The 17,232-nt window shown below is 38.9% G+C and overlaps 1 pseudogene; it reads right to left on the bottom strand.

The window, feature by feature from the left end:
- Positions 1-11,740: 11,740 nt before the first annotated feature.
- Positions 11,741-14,617, bottom strand: LOC128620679 (uncharacterized; annotated as a pseudogene).
- Positions 14,618-17,232: the final 2,615 nt, after the last annotated feature.

The following is a 17,232-nucleotide window of genomic DNA, read 5'->3' as shown; positions in this document are numbered from 1 at the left end:
ATACAGCATATCATCTCCAAGCACAGCAACAAACACTTCGTCACCATACAGCATATCATCTCCAAGCATATCTACAGGCACCTCTTCACCATACAGCATATCGTCTCCAAGCACATCTACAAACACCTCGTCTCCATACAGCATATCATCTCCAAGCACATCTACAAACATCTTTTCACCGTATAGCATATCATCTCCAAGCACATCTACAGGCACATCTTCAACAAACAGCATATCATCTCCAAGCACAGCTACAAACATCTCTTCACCATAAAGCATATCATCTACAGGCACCTCTTCACCATACAGCATATCATCTCTAAGCACATCTACAGGTACCTCGTCACCATACAGCATATCATCTCCAAGTACATCTACAAAAATTTCTTCACCATACAGCATATCGTCTCCAAGCACATCTACAAACACCTCTTCACCATACAGCATATCATCTCCAAGTACATCTACACATCTACAAACACCTCGTCATCATACAGCATATCATCTCCAAGCACATCTACAAACTTCTTTTCACCATACAGGATATCATTTCCAAGCACATCTACAGGCACCTCTTCACCATACAGCATATCATCTCCACGCACATCTACAAACACCTCGTCACCATACAGCATATCATCTCCACGCACATCTACAAACATCTCGTCACCATACAGCATATCATCTCCAAGCACATCTACAAACATCTTTTCACCATACAACATATCATCTCCAAGCACATCTACATGCACCTCTTCACCATACAGTATATCGTCTCCAAACACATCTACAAACATCTCTTCACCATGCAGCATATCATCTCCAAGCACATCTACAAACATCTCTTCAACAAACACTTCTGAAGTAGCTGCAATATTCAACTTGGTCTTCAGCATCAGTGAAACCTTTGATCCAGCACTGGCCAATACCAGCTCTCCACAGTTTGCAGCAAAAGTTACATGTATCCGTAATCAGGTATGCTTGATTGATAATGCTACCAGTGACAATTTAATTGATTTGTCTAAACAAGAGTATTTTTGCCACCTGAACAGTTGTATTCCATATAAGACAACTCAGAGAACTCTTAACTTTTCTCTGTGTGGCTTGGACATGTCTGACTATTGCCCAGTTGTCTGATTTTTTTGTTTTTGTTTTTTGAACTCTGTCTAATCTTAAATGTGAAAACCAAACAGCCAATGTATTTGAGGTCTGTCTTTATGAACAGATTAACTGATTAATTAATAAATGTTTTCAGCTTGAACCAATTTACAGACGAATCTTTAGAATCTTCCTCCGGATGGTAATTCATGGCTTTAGGTGAGAAATAATATATAAAGACATTGCTCTGAATAATTGTTTTTCTTTCCTTTTGATGATTCAGAATTTCAACCTGTATTTATGGGTGGGTATTTTTTTTTAGCAATGGTTTAATTGTGACAAATTGCAACCTTGAATTTAGTGCCAATGGCAGCATCCCAACTGTGTCCAAAGTAAAAGACACCCTTGTTAATCTGATTGCGAGCTACTCAAGCTTAAACATTATCCCAAGGTCTATAAGTGTCACCCAGGTTCCTGGTTAGTATAGACTTTCAAAGATACTGCATTTTAATAACATTTTGTACTTGTAAGTATTCTAATTCCTATTTAACCTCTCAATTAATAGTGACACACACCTCTTCAGCAAACACCATATCATGTCCAAGCACATCTACAGGCACCTCTTCAACAAACACTGTATCATCTCCAAGCACATCTACAAACATCTCTTCAACAAACACTTCTGTAGTAGCTGCAGTATTCAAGTTGGTGTTCAGCATCAATGAAACCTTTGATCCAGCACTGGCCAATACCAGCTCTCCACAGTTTGCAGCAAAAGCTACAAGTATCCATACTCAGGTGTGCTTTGAAAATGTTACCAGTTACAATGTAAATGATTCATCTAAACAATAGTCATTTTGCCACCTGAGCAATTCTGTTGATCTATGAGAGAAAGTAAAGAACTCATAATGGTTCAAATGTTGGCTTTTGGTTATGAAGTAAAGTAGAAGTTGTCTCATTTTTGCACTCGTCTGTTTTTCTCTTCAGTTTCATTAAATTATATCAATATCGGGCAGTCAGATTCAATGCACATGGCATGGGGCACAATTATCTTTGAATTTGAAAATGTTTAAGTCTCAGTGAATTTGTTATTAGTTACCTTTAGATACTTTTTATACTTTAACTATTTATTTATATACTTTATACACTGTATGCATATACTAAATGTGATAGACCAGTTTATCCATGTATTTGACACTGCTGTTCATACTCACATGATTCATTTCTAATTTCTTTTAGGTTGAAACGTTATACAAGAAAGCCTTTACAAATTTCATCCTCATGCAAATTCTAAAATTCAGGTAAGAAGGATTAATTTCTTAATTTTAATCTGTAATCTGTACATTTGTGTCCTTTCAGGAATGGTTCTATTGTGACAGAAAGCAATATTTATATGAATTGTAGTGGCCCAACTGTTACTGTGACCGAAGTGAAAGACGTCCTTCTCAAAGGACTTAACAACTTGACCTTTAGTGTTGATAAAAAGTCCATCAGTGTCACTCAGATTTTGGTCAGTATACACTTGCAGAGACATTATTGTGTTTTTTTTAATATAAAATTATGTATGTATATATATATATATATATATATATATATATATATATATATATATATATATATAAATATAATTCTGTTTTCAATTCAGTTTTATTTCTATAGTGCTTATAACAATGGACATTGTCACAAAGCAGGTTTACAAAATATATAAATACATGAATGCATGAACCAGTTTTACTGCATCAGAAACAGATAACATGTTACGTAGCTTGGCAATATTTCTAAGTTGGAGTTAGAAAGTTGAAGGCTTCAATTATATTTAATCCATTGGAGATTTTTAAAAACCCATTATATAGTTAATAGTATAAATGAATGTTGTTCTATACAGTATAATTTCAAAACACTTACCTGTATGTGCAAACCTACATATAACTTCTTTAAATCAATGTACAATGATCATAAACGTCGTATGAAATAAAGTTTTGAAAAATTCCTTATACTTCATGCATATCTTTTAATAATATAATGATACTCTATGTGGACCCATGACATGTATGTGGACCCATGACAGTCACACCCATGTGTTTTGTCCTGAAACTGTTGCGACAAAATTGGAAGCACAAACTTGTTTAGAATTGTATGCTGTAGAAAGGGCCTTTGTGGGTGCAGGGTTTCTTACCAATCAAGAAAGAGTCACATCCAATTCCACCTGTTTAATCAGTTTATCTTAGCTTTAATAGACTACTAGGTGTGGCTTCTGCTTGGTTGGAATTAAAACCTGCATCCACACCAGCCCTTTCTGGATATGATTGCACACCCCTAATGTAGAATTAAGATTTCCCCTCAGTGGAATGAAGGACCCAAAACTGTTCCAGCATGACAGTGGCCCTGTGCACAAAGCGAGCTTCATGAAGATTTGGTTTACCAAGTTAGAAGTAAAAGTACTTGAGTGGCCTGCACAGAGCCCTGACCTCAACCCCACTGAACACTGAAGACCGACTGCACCTCAGGCCGACATCAGTGCCTGACCTCACTAATGCTCTTGTGGCTGAATGAAGACAAATCCCCATAGTCACACTCTAAAATCTAGTGGAAAGCTTTCCCAGGGTGGAGACTGTTATGAAAGGGGGGACCAACTTCGTGTTAATGCCCATGTCCGCATAGGTTTCTTCCAGTTTTTCTGATTTTCTCCCATCTTCCAAAAACATGCTAGTAAGTGAACTGGCTAGATCAATGCTAATACCAAAGTGATGGAAAGGAGAATGTATGGAGAAAGAATGGATCTGCTCATAATCCAAAAAGCTCATCAGTCAAGTATGGTGGCGGTAGTGTCATGGCTTGGGCTTGCTTGGCTGCTTCTGGAACAGGCTCACTAATCTTTATTGATGATGTAACTCATAATGGTAGCAGAATTCTACAGAAACATTCTGTCAGTTCTGCCAATTTACAGAGAAATGCTTAATCTAATTGGGAGGAACTTCTCATGAAGCCAGGCAATGACCCAAAACACACAATGTGCCAAATCAACAAAGGAAAAAGTGGAAGGTTTTAGACTGGACAAGTCAATCACCAGACCCAACTGAGCAACATTTCACCTCCTGAAGAGGAGACTGCCAGTCTTTGTGATTTATACAGATATTGCTTATCGTCTGATTCGCTAAACACAAATCCCTTAATGTGTGATTCACTCATAATTACTACAAACCTCCTCTGTCAACTACTCTCTGTCTCTCTCTCTCTCACACATGCACACACACATACATACACACACACACACACACACACACACACACACACACACACACACACTATGGGTGAAAGGTGCTAGGAGATATGAAAGGGAGAAAAGTCTTGCTAATCAGGTGGTGTGTATAATTCACTGGCCTGCACTTAACACATTTTACCCCATTGGGCAGGCACAGACAGGTCCTAAACAGCTTTCACACACACACACACACACACACACACACACACACACACACACACACACACACACACACACTATGCACATTTCTCCAATTCTTTTAACACTGAGCTGCTCACACATATACAGTGCGCCCTGAAAGTATTCACCCTGCAGTGATTATTTCTCTTTTTGCTGTATTGCAGCGTCAAATTTAATCATATCAGAATGGGATTTTTCTGCTAATTTGAATTGACCCTCTACAGAAATTAAAATTAAATTATGTATTTATATATCCTCTAAAAATATATTTTTAAAAAAACTGATTATAAGTATTCACCACCTCTGTGTGAAATGTCCTTTTGCAGAAATGACAGATTTAGAGATGTGTCTCTATGAGTTTTGCACGCTGACTTTTGGCATTTTCTGGCAGATTAGATGGAGATGTTGGTGGACAGCAATTTTCAGGTCATGCAACAGATCTTTAATTGGATTTAAATCTTGGCTTTTACTTGGCCATTCCAAAACACAAGGTTTCAAGCCTCTTTGTAGTATTTGCCCTGTGTTTTGGTTCATTGTCCTGTTAGAACTTATATTTTCACCCCAGATGTAGATGTCTTGCTGTATGAAAGGGATTCTCCTCAAGAACCTTCCCTCTGCCCAGAGAAGAATTAGTTGCGCCTGTCTGAACAGGGGGCGTGAACGTAATCCTCCCTGGTGGTTGATATATGGAACCACCGCTAAGAACTTCAGTACTAGAAATACGGCCCACATCCCTTGGCGATTTATATGCCACTCTAGATGAGGGCCGCTCCAAAGATCGCAAGCTGGACAGCCATCTAAGACCACAACCCAGCCCGTGAAGACGCCCCTAGAGTGTGACCCGAGGCGAGAAACTGGGGACACCTCCAAATTCTCAGAACAGGTAGGAATCGCCACGTGACCCTGAATTCTCTCAGAGATTTTGTCCTCGGACGAAACCCCTGACTTTGCAGCCACCACTGAAACGGTCGCATGTGCAATAGGCCCAATGGTATGATGTTGGCTGCTGCTGCCATAAGGCCCAGTAGTCTCTCGCAGAGAGTGGTGATTCCCAGACCCAGCTTTATCTTGTTCAATGTTGATAGGATTGACCCTACGCATGTTCGGGATAGAAACGCCCTTATCATAGTAGAATCCCATATAACCCCTAGAAAAGTTGTCCTCTGCACTGGAGAAAGCATACTTTTCTTGAGGTTCAACCTGAGCCCCAAGCTCTTCATGTGGGTGAGAACAACATCTCGATGTTGAAGCACCTGTTCCCTGGATTGTGCTAGAATTAACCAGTCATCCAGGTAGTTTAGTATACGGATGCCCTGGAGCCTCAGGAACTTCCTGTGACTGGGCGATAATCCTATGTGGAAATATGAGTCTTTTAGATCTATCATTACAAACCAGTCCTCAAACTGAATCTGTGGCACGATAAGTTTGAGCGTCAGCATCTTGAACCTGTATGCCCAAAGAGTATGGTTCAGATGACACAGATCTAAAATTGGCTGCATACTCCCATCTGTTTTGCAGACTAGGAAATAACGGCTGTAAAACCACCCTTCCTTAGAGAATGGGGTACATGTACTATGGCCCTTTGTCCAAGAGGGATCTTACTTCCTGCTTTGGGCTCTGCTCTGTGTCGACTACTGTGGTGAGCACACCTCTGAACCGGAGGGGTTGAGCTCTGAACTGGACCCGGTAACCCTTTTCTATGGTAGACAGAACCCATGGAGACAGATTTGACATAAGTTTCCATGCTACCAGATGATCTTTTAGCGACATTAACTTTTCCACATTCTATTGGAGGGAAAGCATCAGCTTTTCATTGCCCTGTGACAGCTCACTGACCAGAGAAGACTGAAAACTTGGGACAGTCTTGGCTAGGGGAGGCCCTACAGTAGCACTGGAAACTATCTGCCTAACAATCTCATGTCCCCTGATACGTCCCTCCGTGTACCCTCAGGACTTTTATGACCATTCTCAGATCAGTCCTATTAGCAGGCTGTGACTGTGGCTGCCCGGTTCCCCTGGCTCTCCGCAGGAGGAGGCGGGCCGCCACACTCGCCTTCTTTGGCTCCCTCGCACTAGCGCTGGCAAACTCGACACGACAGGGCTGAATGCTATGTTGAGCTCACTCAGCAGGTCTGCTTGGTAGGCCTACAACACTGCCATTTATGCAGTGACCCACAAGCAAGAACCACTGCCGCATAGGCCTTGATCACCAGCACCAAGGTGGACTTACATGGCTTGGATGGCAAAGCCAGCCTCCCTAAATTCCTTGCCGTTAATGGAGAGAGGTAGCTTGCAAGCGCCTCCTCCACCTTTGGCATAGCTAAATAGCCGTGCCATTCATTCCCCATGATGGCCGAATAATCAGACATTGCGGGGCTATAAATACAGCTTATGTATGGTTTTGCTCAAACGTGTGATATTTCATTGTGCACTTCTGGAAAAAAGGGAAGTTTCCTGCGGTGTGAGGGAGATTATTTTCACTGGGGAGAAAAAAGCTGATCCAGCCTTAGTAATCACTTCAAGCAGCTCTTTATATACGGTACTTGAGAGCTACTCTTCGTTTATGGCACACCCTTCTGGCTCCTCGGAGTCAGAGAGGTATTTTTAATTTTTAATTTTTATTTTTTTTGGCTTTCCATACCGGAGAAGACAGAGCAAGCGATAAAGCAGCGCTCGTCTCTGGCTCCTCTTCCAGATCCATACGGGATCCCCAGGACCTGAGCAGGCTGGCTACCTCGGCAGCGGCCGGCCCAGATCCGCGAGGCTCTGAAAACCAACTCCCTTTGGCCGAGAAGAGAGCAAGCCACGAGCGGAGCTGCCTAATTGTAATGCATTCACAATGCACATCCTTACAGGATGTATGTGCTGCGGCGGGGTGGTCTATGCCAAACACATTCATTTGATATTACAACCTGGATATACGTTCCACCTTTTGAACAGGCCATGCCCTCAGTACCGGGTATTCTCGTTCTTGCTGCGTAAAGCTCGCACAATGTTGAGTTCCCTTTGAAAGGGAACATCTGGGTTATGCATGTAACCCTGTTCCCTGAGAAGGGAATGAGATGTTGTGTAGCTTTGTCATACTGGGGCATGCCTGTGAACTGCATCTTCGCTTCAGATAATAGAGGCTCACAGCACAGTTCACAGCTGCTGTTTTTGTATCATGTGACGTGCTTATTTGCCACATCACCTGATCACGGCAGGCCTATAAATAGGCACTCAACGTTATAAATAAACGTTGAGTTCACTTTAAAAGGGAACATCTGGGTAACGCATGTAACCCTGTTCCCTGAGAAGGGAACGAGACATTGCACAGCTTTGTCATACTGGGGCATGCTTGTGAATTGCATCTTTGCTTCAGATAATACAGGCTGACGGCACGGTTCACAGGTGCTGTTTTTATATCACGCGACGTGCTTAATTGCCACATCACCTGATCACGGCAGGCCTATAAATAGGCATGATGTTACACAAGCTTTAGATACCAGTCACGTGTGAGGACGCTTCCCAAAGCATAAAGCTCACGCAACGTCTCGTTCCCTTCTCCGGGAACAGGGTTACCTGCATAACCCAGATGTTTCCCTCAGCATTTTTATAAAATCCAAAATATGACCACACTTCAGATTTGGTCCTCTTGGAAGGTTGGAAATTCTCCCGAGCGCTATCAATGACTTCTCCCATGTTCTCTAACTGAACTAAATGATCGCCACAAGCCACAATCCATCACTTTATAGTCAAATATAAAAACTGTTTAAATGATTTCAGTGTGTGTATTAGTATTTTTTGTACATTTTCAGCACATTTTAACAATACCGTGATAATACTGTTAACCGTGATAGTTTTGGTCACGATAATCGTGATATGAAATATTTATACCATTACATCTCTATCAGTATGTTCACATGGACAACAATAGTCCAACATTATCCCGATTAAGACACCACTCTGATTAAGAAACTACCATGTAAACAGCGATTATTGATTACCTTAATCCGACTAAAGTCATACTCGAAGTAAACACAAATCGAATTAAGACATGTGAAGTATTCCTATTTTAGTCGCATTATCGACGTGCGTTATAGACATGTAAACACCTTAGTCACACTATTAACGTCGTGTGGGAATTTTCACCGCATTTTGTGACAGGACACATAAACACATGGCAACGGTAAACCATCTGACAGCAAAAAAGAGAGCACGGCTGTGTCCGACACCGTGTACTTTGTGTACGAAATACATGTATTTCGGCTACTATATAGTAGGTTAGTACACGGTTTCGGACGTAGCCCACGGCTTCAAGCAGTCTTCTGTGTGCACATACAGCATGACAAATAATTAACTGCACTTGAAGCTTTCGTAAAATTAAAAATTAAACACACAAAACTGTACATGCTACCAAAATGAAGATGAAATGTATGTTGATACGTGAAATTCTAGAGGGAACATTGGACGGCATGGCATGGGGACGTAATGATGTGTGCCATTAATCGATCTATGTTCTATAACATGTAAAACGGGAACATGAAAGGAATATTCTAAAAGCAACTAAAGGAATATTCTAAAAGCAACTAATGTAAACACCTTATTCAGAATATTGTCTTATTCAGAATAAGGTCAATAATTAGATTATTGTATCCATGTAAATGTAGCCTATATGAGTGTGTGCGTGTGTGAATGTGTCTCTCTTTGTCTTGAAATGTCTGGTCTGTCTTCACTATAAAAGCACATTCATATTCCTGCTTGTTTTTTATTTTTCATCATTTCTCTTAAGTTTTTTATGGTAAAATTAATCTAAAATTCATCAAGTAAAATACACTAAGGATCATAAGGAGAGTGTCATGTAATGGGGTTTGAGATGGATGCAACTGCAGTTAAGAGCTTTTATTTAGAGAGAGAGTCAGGCAAACAAATCCAAATCATGTAGCACAAACATAATTTTTTTTAAAAAAAACAAGCAAAAGGTCAGGCGAATGGCAAACAGGATGAATGAGGTGAGACAAGAATTAGTAAAAGTGAGAACGATACAGGATCAAAAGCCATGACTCAGTGAACGAGGATAAATGACTTGGTACAGTACAGACACGCAATACGTTGCACTGAACATGAACATGAACACATGAGGGGTTTAAATAATTAACGTAATCAGCTTTAACAATAAAAAACAAAAACAGCTGTGAATAATGATGACACATGAGGGAGACAACCAATGACAAGACATAAATCATAACAAAACACACGTGTTTAAAGTAAACAAAGTCACTGTCAACCCGGAACAACTAGGAGTCATACAGTTGCCGTGGCTACCTTCTCTTTGTTCATCCCTCTTCCTTTTTTGCCTTATGTTACATTTTCGTGCATCAGCATCCAGCAGTGTTTTAGGCGTAGAAAATGACCACACCCTTCTGTTTAGACAACATATCTAAGTTTTGGTCTTGCTTTTGTTCCGTTCAAATCTTCACATACGTTATTGCATTGTAAACCTGCATGAATTTATTTGCATTTATGTTTACAGTGGTTTATAGGTGTATAGCACAAGCTCAGCTGAGAGTAGCTGACAGTGAAACAAGAGATCAAGTGCAAAATTACTGTAGGAACTGTATTATTACTGTATTATACTGTATTTTTATTATACACTAATACAGTTATATGCATGTCTCAATTCTGCATCATGAGACTGCAGACACGCAGACAGTGCAGTGTTTAGACACTGCCTGCTTTGTCTCTGCTGCTGTTCTGTGACTCACTGTCCTTCTTCCCTTTGCTTTGACAGAACTGGGGAAACCTACGCTCCCTGTGGCTTGTCATATCCTACTGGAGAACACACACACACATACACACACACACACACACATACACACAGAACACAAGTATAGTTAGTTAATCAGTTACAGTTACATTTATATAGCGGTTTTCTAGACACTCAAAGCGCTTTACATAGTAAAGCGATAGTGGAATCTCCTCAACCACCACTAGTGTGCAGCATCCTCAAGTATACTCAAATGCATTAGCAGACACACAAATCCACATTGTTCATATCCATGACATTTAATGCCTCATGTAGGAATTCTCTCTCTCTATCTTGATACACAAAAATATAACAATAGAAATTATACATATGAATATCTATATATGAATACATACTATATCTATCTGTAACTATAATCGCAGAATTATCGTAATAATCGTGAGTTTTTTTTTTGTGGTGTATAATATGGACTTGGGGTACAGTATAATTATTACAGGGTGTGGGTTTTTTTGCATGTTATTCTGGTAGTATAGCTAAAAGTATGTCATGGTTTTTTCCGTACAATTCTACATTTAAACGCCTGTGTGTGTGTGTGTGTGTGTGTGTGTGTGTGTGTGTGTATATACAGCATATGTAAGCTGTTGCAATTGAAGCATTCACTCCCAAATTGAGCTAAACTGGGAGTATTTCCTTTTAGGGTTAGAATTTCAGTCTGTCATGATGTATATTTGGAATAGCTAGTCACAAAAACAGCTTTACAGAATTGAGTGCAGACCCTTAATGAGCAGCCAGAGGACACAGCAGTGAGAAAAAGTCTCCTATGACCATGAGGTCAAACCTTGGAAGGGACCAGACTTACTAGGGATTTCCACTGTCCTCTGGGCCCTGTGCTGTATGCTGGCTTTTATACTTATAGATCCCTTCCAACACGCTCCTCAGGATTAAGAGTAAGCTTCATTACACAGCAAATTTTAAAGTGTTATTTTCACACTCACCGTGTTAAAATTAACAGTTATCCAGAGTTTATATAAGTCCACACTGAATAGAGTTAAATTTACACTTTAAGTAGTGTTATTTTTTCTACACTCTCAGTGTTGAAAAAGCACTGTAAGTGTTCACTGGTAACACCATCGGTGTAGTTTTCTACTCCTCACAGGCTCCATTTACACTAAGCAAGTGTTGAATCTACATTAAATGTATCAATAGCTCAACAATAAGGGAGTTATTTTCAACACTAAATAGTGTTCATACACAGATTGAGGTAATTAAATGTAATCTACACCCTGTATGCCTAAAAATGCATACCTTTAAAATGTGTGTAGTCGTCAATAAAAGAACAGCTAACACATCAGTTTCTGTATCAAGTTGAACTTTTATTTTCAACACAGTATCTTAGAGGTAACAAACCAGCATGAATTGAGGTACAATATATTCACCATCATCTGACCCATATGGACTCTGTAGATCAAAAGGTATGTAGAACTTCAAACTCCAGGCTTTTACAAGTTCACCCAAGTCACATCTGTGTACTTTAAATGCATTTTGATGCTCTGAGAAATGTTCTGTGAGAAGTGTGTCCACAAAATTGTCGTTTACAGCCGCCTTGCGCACATAATAACTTAAACTTTAACAAAGGATAGAATCTGTGCGTGACTCTCGTAGCTTTGCATGCAGACTAGTTCAAAAGCTTTGCACACAATTCCTTAACTCTGGGAGACTCACTGGTAAGACCAACATCAATGTTGTAGATTGTAGTCTGCAGGAAGGTAAAGATGTTGACAAGGGCTTCCTCATACGACAGGTTGAACACACAGTGGACTTTGAAGAGTTCATCTATAGCACTCAAGGAGCTGGTTCCTGTGCAAGGGATGAGGTGCTTATCCACAACCATGTAGAATTTGTCAATCCTGACCTTGATCCTTCCTAATGCCAGTAGATACGGCTGGTGGCCCCCCTGGCACTGAGATGGCCTTCAATACTGGTGGATGAATAGAAAAAAAACCCAGAAACAATAAAAATTAGATTAAAAATAAAAAAAAATACACCAATTATGATGTGAAATGATGAAATCTGTAAAATGAAATCCCTGGAATGTGGTCCTTAACATATTCAGACTTTGTGATGAAAAATGTGTTATAATCATAACTAGGAAACACATCAAACATTCTTAATTCAATATGTGCAAAATAAAACCAGTTTGTATCATTCTTTATGTATTACTGCAACAGGACAACTTCACAAAAGGAATATTTCAACCAAAAAAGAAAATTTGCTGATACACCCTCAGGCCAACCAAGATTTATATGACTTTCTTTCTTCATCTGAACACAAAGAATTTTCAAAGGAAATTCGAGTTCTGTAAGTCAATAGAATGCAGAATCTTTTTGAGAGTCCAAAATGTACATTTAGACAGTGTCACAGTAATAAAAGAACAGTTATTCAAAGAGCTGACAAGCGGCACAAATTTAAAGTTAAAAGCATTTTGATTAGCAATTTGTTTTTCACAAAATCTTGTGTAATGTCAGAAGCCATTACTTCATTGACTGGAGTCGTGTGGATTACTGTGACGCTGTCTAACTGGACTCTCAAAGTGACGGCACCCATTCACTTGCATTCTATTGTCCTGTAGAGCTCGAATTTAGAAAGAAAGTCACATACATCATGGTTGACTTGAGAAGGAGTACATTATCAGAACATTTACATTTTTGGGTGATTGATTCCTTCAAGTATCTAACCATAATAATAATAATAATACAATTCACAAAGATTTCACAACAGTATAGTGAGTTTTACCTTATGGAAATGCACAAACCTATCAACAGCCTCCGTTGGACTGATCTTAGTCTTCTTCCTCCCTGAAGAAGGTAGCAGGACAGATGAAATGTCACTGTCCCAATCTGAGAGGTTGTATATATACACACAATAAAATACAAAAATACATAGAAGCCAGAGCAAATCTGAAACTATGACATCACAAATCATGCCTACCATTTTCAGATCCTTGTCCCCCAGCTGCACAGAGAAGACACTGAATTTCTGCTGTTGAAGTAAGAGACTTGGCTTCGTTGATGATCTTGTGCTTGAATGCGGTCTCCCACCTCTCAAGAATCTTTTTGGATGTTTCAGCATTGAAAGTCCTGATTTACCTAATGATTAAGCACATTTCAAGATATACGGAAGACCACTTAGGTTAGCACATTCGCCTCACACCTCCAGGGTCCGGGGTTCGATTCTCGCCGGGGCCATGTGTGTGCGGAGTTTGCATGTTCTCCCCGTGCTGCGGGGGTCTCCTCCGGGTACTCCGGTTTCCTCCCCCAGTCCAAAGACATGCATGGTAGGCTGATTGGCGTGTCTAAAGTGTCCGTAGTGTATGAATGAGTGTGTATGTGATTGTGCCCTGCGATGGACTGGCACCCTATCCAGGGTGTACCCCGCCTTGTGCCCGATGCTCCCTGGGATTGGCTCCAGGTTCCCCGTGACCCTGAAGAAGGAGTAGGCGGTAGAAGATGGATGGAAAGACCACTTAGGACTTTATTAATACTTTGCATCCAAAATGTATAGTGTGCATGTGAGAAGATTGATAGACTAAGAAATCATGAATGTGTGAATGAAGTTGGATATTTTTTGTTACAGAGTTCAGGTCTGATAATTACTATGACTAATTAAAAATGTATTGGGGGTTGAGGATGTTGTGGGTGAAAACTCTGACAGAGAAAACAAAACATCATTTTCATGTTTCTGTAAAATTCAATCAGAGCTACAGATACACCTTTTTAGACAACCATCAAATACCTATGAGTGTTCTTTGCCGCCATAAGGCAAGGATTTTCCATTACAAATCAAAGTACTACAATAACAACAACAACAACAACAATAATAGTAAAACTAAAGATACCCCACCAGTGTAACATTGGGTTTGTTTCTCTGTCCCAAACGCATTTCTTTTGTCCCCAGAATATTGTTACACTAGAGCCCTTGAAAGAATGTCTGAAATTCTGTAATTTATTTACTTTCAGGCAATCCAGCAAAAAGATTTTCTTCTCGACATCTTACAGTTAAGCATAAATGTGGACTGCCTTCAATCAATTCGTGGAAGATGTCCTCCTCTACATTGGTGTCTGTGTCATCGAAGACTTGAAGAGCTGCAGTTGTTGCAAGCCTGAATTTGCTTTTAACTGAAAAGTAATTTTATCAATGGCATGAACGTAGACATTTAAATTTATTTGTTCAAACTAAAAGTGGTCATGACATGAGAAAGCTAAATCTAAAATAAAATTGTCCTCAATCTTTTAACATGTCATTGTACCATTAAAACGTCCTGCAGGTTTCATAGCTTAATACATCCTTTTCAGTACAAAAAGAGCATTTATTTAACCAAGCTCCAAAAACGGCTCATTTGGATGTGGTAGGATTTGTGACATCACACAGGCAAATACATTTGTATATGACTAACCCTACACGTGGTGTAGCGACTACCAATGGGGTGAAGACAGTAGAGTGCATGTGATCCGTAGCCGTGGGTCTTAACAGTAAAGGACAAAAAAATTGTCGTTTCAGTCAGAGGGTCAGAGACAGCCTAGAAAAAAGTTATAAATTACTATATTTTGTATGTTTTTTTGTGCAAAAAACTTGACTAATATTATAATTACATCTCAGGGAAGATTTAAAAAAATCATGTCATGATCCCTTTAATAACTTATCAAGTACAAACAGCACAGCTTTGAAACAAGTCATGTGGACTTCTGATGTCAGCTTATGTTTCAAGCATAGCTGATACATGACTAGCTACAGCACATTTCTAAGCAGTAGCACAAGTTTACCTTCAGTGAGAAAGTCTTGGAATGTAAAATCGTTTAACAATTTTACAAATTTCTTCATGCCTTGATATTGAACTTTCACCAACATGACGAAAGATGCTAGGGAATAAAAATTAAAATTCTAACATTAGGCAATGTTAAAGAAAGTACCACATTCCAAAGAAGAGTGTCAGTTGGCAAAGTCGTTGCTTGTGTAACAGATATATTTTTTTGTGTTATTTTATGGCATGTGTTGCTCTGTAAAGTGACGACGTTTTGCTCTCTTTGAACTCTGAATAGGTATGTGCATGTGTTTTGTACTCCCATTACCATGTTCAGTAAATGTATTATTTTAGTCAAGTTCACTGTATTAGGTTGTTGTGGTATAGGACCTTTTTCATGATTGCTGTGGATGCTTGTGTATTCCTTTCCTTCATAGAATGTATATTTTTTTTTTGTTATGCGCCAGGTGATAAATGTGCATCAATATAATCATTATTTGTGTTAATATGTATTAAGTTAAAAAGCTAATTGTTATTAATAATATAATTGTATGTCATAGAACACAATGTAATGACATTTGTTATTTGTATTTTTTGTATTTTATTAACATGTTTTGAGTTAGTCTCACGTTGATAGTGAGTCGGCGCTGAGTTTGACTGAGAGAGGTTTGTTGAGAAGATAAATCCTGTATGATAACGTTTTGCTCTCTTTGAACTCTGAATAGATGTTGAGCTTGTCTGCGGGACGAATAAACCTGAGTTCAACAAGATACGCCGGTGTCCAGTGTCTATTGTGCACCAGAACACAACGCAGTGTAGCCGGGCTAGGCAGAACGGACTGTTTACACTTGGTCTTTACAAGGTCATTGCAGCTGCTCTTAGATGCTCTATAAAAACAGCTGTAAAGTGGTTGGCATCGTGAGGATTGCAATCAGCACTGCACATGCACGTTGGCCGAAACAAACGGAAATATACTATATTTCAGCTATATGAACATATGAAAAAATAATTATATAATTCCTGTCATATTTTATTGCTGATTTTAAATGTTATCGACATGTGAGTTTGGCAGCCAGATTTTGAAATTTCAGTTAGGTAAAGTTAGATTAGGTTGGATTTCGGTTACGCTTAGGTCTAACCCTAACCTAGTAGATACATTCAGTGCATTAAATAATGTTAAATATAACGTGATTTTTTTCTTTTTTTTACATTTTGCTAGTTTATGTTTATATTAACATTAACAGCATTTATTAATCCTTGTTAATGTATTTTTATTGTTAGTTCATGTTAACTTATATAGTGTTATGGGTAATGTAGTTAACTAATACAAAAAATTTAACCTTATTGTAAAGTGTTACCATTATTATTTTACTGCATATTATTATGCAATAGTAATAGAATTCGTGGTAACATTTCCATTAAAGCCCATTTATAATGCATTGTAATTGCATTTTTGTTGGTAGTGGTTTTTACAGTGCCTGTTGCCCTGACGATTGGATCACATGGTTTTCTACTTCTTCTTCAACGCACAGCACAGGTTCAGTGCAGTGGCAGTCATTACTGTTGTTATTAAACTTTCTGTTGAATAAAAATAGGGGCTGCTTTTGTAATACTTCTTATTTGCTCACGTGCTCCTAAAAACATTTAAAAGTTTGCACACATCTATTTTTAGTCTAACTTTAATTAAACTAGAAATCACGCGTTTTTGAGTTATGTTCACTAACACTTAAACTGTCAGCGAATATTCGAGAACATAATAATGCACCACTCAATTAAAATATAAGACAAATTGCATTTCATGGCCCTAATCTGCCGGCGCCACAGGAAGTGGGGAAAATTAGATGCTGCATTATTTGCGTTAATATGTTTTAATATGTTTTAATGCGTTAAACATTAATCACGTAAATTAACAAGTTATTTTTTCCTGGTAAAAATTCTAAAATATAACAAAACCCAGGTCGAGTGATAAAACTGATAAACCTACCCATTTAAAATACTTTTAAAACCCTTACGTCAATTTGCCAGATAATTAGCTATCTAGCTAGCTGGCCTCATGGCTCCTCACGGTTCTCTGCCATATTATCTAAAAGGAAACAATATTAGTAATCTGGCAATTTTGGAAAACTTACATGTGTTATTAGAAATTTT

The sequence above is a fragment of the Ictalurus furcatus genome, chromosome 16 (genome assembly GCF_023375685.1).
Source record: "Ictalurus furcatus strain D&B chromosome 16, Billie_1.0, whole genome shotgun sequence".
Taxonomy (NCBI): Eukaryota; Metazoa; Chordata; class Actinopteri; order Siluriformes; family Ictaluridae; genus Ictalurus; species Ictalurus furcatus.
This window is presented reverse-complemented; position numbering and strand designations above follow the sequence as displayed.